The following is a 7016-nucleotide window of genomic DNA, read 5'->3' as shown; positions in this document are numbered from 1 at the left end:
ATATATATATATATATATATATATATATATACCATACATACATACATACATACTATACACCATACATACACACACAGCACACATACTATATACACAGCATACTTACACACTACATACATATAGAGCACACATACCACATGCACACATACATGCACATACTACACACACATATAGGCACACACACACAGCACACATACATAATACATACACACAGGGATGGGGGATCAAAATTAAGCAAAGCACTTCTAGATCAAATCCTTTACAAAACAGAATTGTTTGGCCAGTCCGTGTTGTGAAATTTTCCTTGGAAATAATTTTGAACTAGTATGTGTGGAATACATGCTACAGACTCAATAGAAACTTCATGTGCATTGGCTTATTTAAAACCACCATAACTACCCATGAAATAGACAGTGATAGTGTCTCTTATTGACAGAGGATGAGCCAAAGCCCATTAAACTCTCCTAGCTAGCCAAGGTCACACAGTCCTGAGGTATCTAGGTATGCGCCTAGACAAGTCTGATTTCAAAGTCAGACGTGAAGGCCCAAGCCTATAAGAAAGAAATAGGTGTTTTATAATCCAACCTGTCGACTGTTAGTGGTGTGACTTTTCAATAGTTCTTTTAAAAGTTTTGTTTTCTTTTTAAAACTCAGTGTGCACGTGTGTGTGTGTGTGTGTGTGTGTGTGTGTGTGTACATATGCCACGACACACATGTGGAGATCAGAGGATCGGCTTTATGTAGTTGTTTCATGTAGTTACTTCCTAGGATCTTTGTGGGTCCCAGGACTGAACTCAGGTCACAAGGCCTGCGTGACAGCATCTCTGCCCACTAGCCCACCAGGGCTCATTCAGTAGTTTCTCTCCCAGTAGTGCCCATCCCAAACACGCCCTCAAGCCGTCCACTCCTTACTGCTTACTCGTTAAACACAAAACACTGATGAGACAAGAACTTGAAATTTTTATTTAAATTTTTTACAGAAGAACATACCCAGGTTTACAGCTCCCACGGGACAAGAAACCATCTCTGGTGGGAAGCATGGCAGCAAGCAGCGGGCAGGCAGCTGCAGCAGGAAGCTGACAACTCACATCTCCAACCACAAGCATGAGGCAAAACAGAAGCAAACGTCTTAATGAGGGATCATAAAGCATGGCTCTGGGAGAGAGACTCCTTAGAATTATTGTTCAGGAAAGCCAGATAGATAAGCCACTATCACATGATACAGCCATCACACCATGGTCTAAGAAACACACATTTTAATTTTCATTTATGTTTCCTGACTTGTAACTTCTGAACCCTTCATTGTAAGCGATGAGGGATATGAGAGCTTCTTTATATTATGGGTTTTGTCCTCAGTTCCCAAAGGGACAGGGAATCTTCTGTGGTTTATAACAAACCCTTGTCAAAGACACCTGGCCTTCTGTGGAAAGTCACACTTTCGCAGACCAGCGTCTAGGTGGGGCCGAGCCTATGGTTTACCAGGTGAGACTTTCATCTCCACCCATTGGCAGTGACAGGGGTTTTATTAAGGCTTTGTTTGGCTTAGGGGAGTCAGTGGCCCATCGTGGGAGGTGGGTATATGGTGGTGAGAGTGGCTCTCAGATTTGGCAGGGAGTGCGTGGCAGCCTGTGCCACTGCATTGTAATCCAGACATTACAGAGATAATCAGGAGCATGTCTATTCGTTCACTGAAGTCTTCTAAGAAAAGCGCCTGTAGATAATACGGCTTTGTTTCTCTACCCGAGGGTGGTCCCATTGGATTTATGTGTTTTTTCTTTAGCCCCTGGGTTCTGTGATGTTTCCTTAGAAGTATGTAGCTGCAGCTTGTAGAAGAGACATGCATGTTCTGAGAGCTCAAAGGGAAGATTATTTATGGATAATTGTTGCAAAAACAGCCTGCTGTGGATCTTTAGAGTATTTCTGTGTGTCTGCTGAGCCAGGCAGCCACCCTTTCTTGCAGACTGAGTGTTTAAGTGCACTGTAGATGGCTTTGGTGGTTCGAATGAAAACTGCCTTTATAGGCTCATAAGGAGTGGCACCTTTAGGTGTGGTCTTTCTGGAGGAAGTGTGTTACTATTTGGGGTGGGCTTTGAGGTTTCAGATGTTCAAGCTAGCCCGGGTGTCACTCTTTCTTCCTGCTGCCTGTCAATCCAAACGTAGAACTCCGAGCTACCTCTCCAGCACCGTGACTGCCTGCATCTGCCATGCTTCCTGCCATGATAACAGTGGACTAAACCTCTGAGACTTGAAGCCAGCCCAAATAAAATGCCTTCCTTTTAATAGTTGCTGTGGTGGTCATGGTGTCTCGTCACAACAATGAAACCCTAACTAAGACAATGACCCTGAAAGAATTTATTCTTTTTCTCATGGGAAAGGTACATATTCACTATCCAGTCTAATGTATATAGTGTTTCTGGACTGAGTAAAAGACAGGAAATTTTTCCAGGGTCTCTCTCTCTCTCTCTCTCTCACTTATTTATTGTGTGTAGGTGTTTTGCCTACGTGTCTATATACCACTTGTGTCCAAGGAGCCCAGAAGGTGTCAGATTCCATAGGAACTGGAGTCACCGATAGTTCTGAGCCATCATGTGGTTGATTTAGAAATGGGATGTGGGTTTCCTGCAAGAGTGCCCAGGGCTCTTAAGTGCTGGGCCATCTTTTTACTCCCAAGGGTTCTGCTTATAAGGTACCCACTGAATGTAATGGGCTTTATTGGCTCCCCCTTTTCATCTCTCTGCGGCACTGGTTCTCAGCATTCCTGACACAGGCCACCCTTAGGTACAGGTCCTCATGTTGTGGTGAACCCCAATTGTAAAATTATTTTCATTGCTACTTCATAACTGTAATTTTACTACTGTTATGAACCATAATGTAAGTATCTGTGTTTTCTAATGGTGTTAGATGACTCCAGTGACAGGGCTGTTTGACACCCAAAGGAGATGCAACCCACAGGTTGAGAACTGCTTCTCTGGGGCCTCAGAAGCTAAGAAATAGGCCAGTCAGTTCCTTGGGTGCTGCAGTGGCTGTCCATAGGGACATTTCTTTTCACTTTGACTCAGGGTTCTCCTGCTTCCTACTGCATCCAAGAGAGTGTGGCAGGCAGTTTCCACCTTGCAAGGCCAGCGGAATCTCGGGCCCTTCACATCGTCAGTACCTGTGTTCCTCCTGAGTGGTCAGGCATGGGTAGTATCTTAGGGTTTTACTGCTGTGAACAGACACCATGACCAAGGCAAGTCTTATAAGGATAACATTTAATTGGAGCTGGCTTATAGGTTCAGAGGAGGGTCAGTCCATTATCATCAAGGTGGGAACATGGCAGCATCCAGGCAGGTATGGTGTAGGAGAAGCTGAGAGTTCTACATCTTTATCTGAAGACTGCTAGCAGAATACTGACTTCCAGGCAGCTAGGATGAGGGTCTTAAAGCACCCCCCACAGTGACACACCTATTTCAACAAGGCCACACCTACTCCAATAAGGCCACAGCCCCAGATAGTGACATTCCCTGGGGCAGAGCATATTCAAACCATGGCAGTCAGGGTGCCTTTGCATTCCCATCTTTAGCCATTCCTGCCACGAATATCCTCTCCTATTAATGCTTTTCTAGGTCAGCTGCTTCATCTGTAGCCCCATCCTTGTTTCTGAGCAAAATTCAGTAAAGAACAATTGGCAATGAAGGATTCTGATCACAAGATTTGAAGGGAAAGCCACCACATCTGCCCTGGAGGTACAGCACCAGGAGCTGAGCTGCTCAGAAAACTGGGGTAGGAAGTTTATACAGTCAGGGCTGGCCTGGGCTGCAGAGTGAGTTCTAGGCTAGCCTGTGCAGCGTACTGCAAACTTACAACGAGAAGGAAGAGGATCAAGGATGGCTCCAAGGGTGAGGGTCAGAGCAGTTGCTGCTCTTACAGAGGTCCTGGGTTCGGTTCCCAGCACCCACATGATGGCTCACAATGATCTTAACTCTAGTTTCAGGGGACCTGATGCCCTCTCTCTGGCTTCCGTGGGTCTCAGTCGTGCAAGTGGGACACAGACATGCACTTAGGCACATACACAGAAAATAAAATAAAATAATTTAAAATAGGATGTAAACATAGCATATTTATGGTGATTAATAATATAGTAATACAGTACATTGATAGTACAGCATGTGCCTAGCACATGTAAACGCTAGTCAATCTCCAGTACCATACAGGAAAAAAAATGCCAAAAAGACAAAACATAGCCCCAAACAGGTATCATTAATTTATATCCAGAATAACAGTTTTAAAAGTTAATTCTACTCGAAAAACAACAACAGAACAATCAAACAAACAAAAAAGAATTGTTAAAAAAAAAAAAAAAAAAAAAAAGGTAATTCTAGGGCTGGTGAAATGGCTCAGTGGTTAAGAGCACTGACTGCTTGCTCTTCCAGAGGTCCTGAGTTCAATTCCAGCAACCACATGGTGGCTCACAACCATCTGTAATGGGATCCGATGCCCTCTTCTGGTGTGTCTGAAGACAGCTACAGTGTATTCACATACATAAAATAAATCTTTAAAAAAGAAAAGAAGTTAGTTCTAATGAGAAGAAAGTAGAGTTATCATTAGACTGGCAGTGGTGGTGGTGTGTGTTTGTTTCTGTGTTGGGATTGTTTCCGAAAGGGATACATAAAAAGAAAAGATCAGATCCCGTAGAAGATGAATCACTTTGTGTGACCAGGGGAGGGCATTGAGCACAGCAGAACACAGCCCATGGTCTGTTGTGTCAGAGAATGGAGACTTCTCAGTGTCTCTACCACCTTCCCACCGTTCTCCAGCTTGTGACACCACAGGGCAGTCAGCTGATACCACCACCTGATCCCATTTCACACAGAACTATTAGTCTCATTGATTAAGCCAGACACTGAATTACTCTTTCTATACCCAAACTTCTGAGGAAACCGACAGACTTTAGAGTGGACGGTCCCACCCAGGGAGGTGTATGAAGCAGGCTGTTGCTACGGGCGATCCTTCACCCCAATCCTTGCTGGGACTCTTAGCACTGGTGATGTGTTACTTCATGTCACCATTTCTACTTCATAGACAGGGAGGCTGAGGCACAGCTTGGGATGTCACTTTGCCCAGGATCTTACTGCTACCAAGGGCAGAGCCAGAGGTGTGACCACACCGGCTAGCGAGTAAGCTTGCTCTTTATAACATCCATGTTTAAAACAAACAAACAAACAAACAAAAACAAAACAAAAACAAACAAAACCTCCTGAAAAGGGACTGTAATTCTGGATGTTAAGAGGGTCATCCGCTGTCAGCCCATGCTGACTGAGGTGTTACCTACCTTTCAGTGCTCAACATGCGGCTTTTTGTTTTGTTTTTGAGACAGGGTGTCCGAATTGGACTTGTTGACTTCAGTCAGCCTACGTTCATCTGGGAGAAGAAGCCTCAGCTGAGGAATGGTCTCCATCAGACTGGCCTGTGGCCATGCCTTCTGGGGACTGTCTTGATTATGAATTGACATGGGAGGGCACTGCCCACTGTAGGCAGCACCATCGCTAGGCAGGTGAGAAAGTTTGCTAAGCATGAGTGAGTAGGGGCCCGAAATAGTTGCAGCCTCTGCATTCCTGCCTTGGTTTCCCTCAATGATGAATTGTAGCCTGGATTGATAAGCCAAAGAAACCCTCTCCTTGCCTAAATTGATGTTTTAGTCAGTGTTTTACCAGAGCAATGGACAGGCTGTAGAGCACAGTGTCGCATGTAGTCCTCAAACTTACTATGTGACATGCTGATGGATGCCCAGAATGACCATGATCTTCTGATCCTCCCCACTCCCCACCTCCAAGGCTGAGATTGCAGACAGGCATGCATCAGCACACCAGGCTTGTGCAGTACTGAGAACAGTACCAGGACTGTGCACAAACTAGACAAGTACTCCATCAACATCTGTGTTCCAAAACTAACCTAAGATACATCCAAATAATCTTTGAATAACCTCAAATAAGCATATGACAATTGTCCAATGGCTAATTTTGACTGTCAAATGATTGGATTAAGAAGATTAATAAAGCAGATTAATCACCCAGGTCTCCAAGCGACTTTGGCTACGGTGATGCTCAGCTCAAACACGCAGACAGGGGAGTAGGGCAGCAGGTCTACAAGCCAGAGCCTAACAAAGAGTTCTTAATGGACCAGTCCTTACTTAGTCCTGAGGGGTTTAGTCACTTGATGGGCAGCTAAAACAGATACTGGACATCTCGAAGTCCATCTCGAGATGGGTGGCATCACCCCCACTTCACGTTAATTGATTTTTTTACCTGGGAAAGGTTTCGTGACCAAAACTGTGCTGCTGCCGGCTCTCAAACGGCCCAGATTCCCACAGCCCTGAGATGGGCGCATTGTGACACTGCTCAGTGCTCACATCACAATGCTGCTTGTCAAATCAGTATGGCAGAGAGGCTTGCCTGTCTCCTGCAGAGAGGTGAAGGCAGAGGAGGATGGCGCTAGGGGACGTCTGAGTGTTTCAAAATGAAAGGGCTTTAAAAACCTTGGATGACTGTTACTTGTGATGACAAGGGGATTGTTCAATATTCAGCATTGATTGTTTGCTTCCCAGCCTGTAAAACCCTAAAATGATTTCTAAAGACAAAAACAAAACAAAAAGTTTTATGCACTGTTGTTAGATCAGTATCCTGGCTATGAAGATAAATAGAGCATGCACATTTCACACAGGAGGACCAGGTACCCCGGGAGCAACCCCGCTATCCCTTCACAGCAAACTGTGAGGTTATCTGGTCTTTGCTAAACAGCTTTGACAGAGCCTGGTGGATATTCTGTCCTCCTGAGTAGAACCAGAATATTCTCTGTATGGAGGGGGGTGAGAAGACACTGTGGATGTGTTTTGACCTTTGTGGGTCCAAGCAGTTGAAACACATTGACATTCCCTAATGGTGAGTATTCGGATTTCTCCTCGTTTTAACCTGCATGGTGTGTTTTTATTACAATGAGTGAATCCCCAGACTCCGTGCGCTTCGGAGAATCACCTTCCC

Source organism: Mus pahari, chromosome 13 (assembly GCF_900095145.1).
Source record: "Mus pahari chromosome 13, PAHARI_EIJ_v1.1, whole genome shotgun sequence".
Lineage (NCBI taxonomy): Eukaryota > Metazoa > Chordata > Mammalia > Rodentia > Muridae > Mus > Mus pahari.
The sequence above is the reverse complement of the archived record's forward strand: the minus strand, read 5'-3'. Positions refer to the sequence as shown.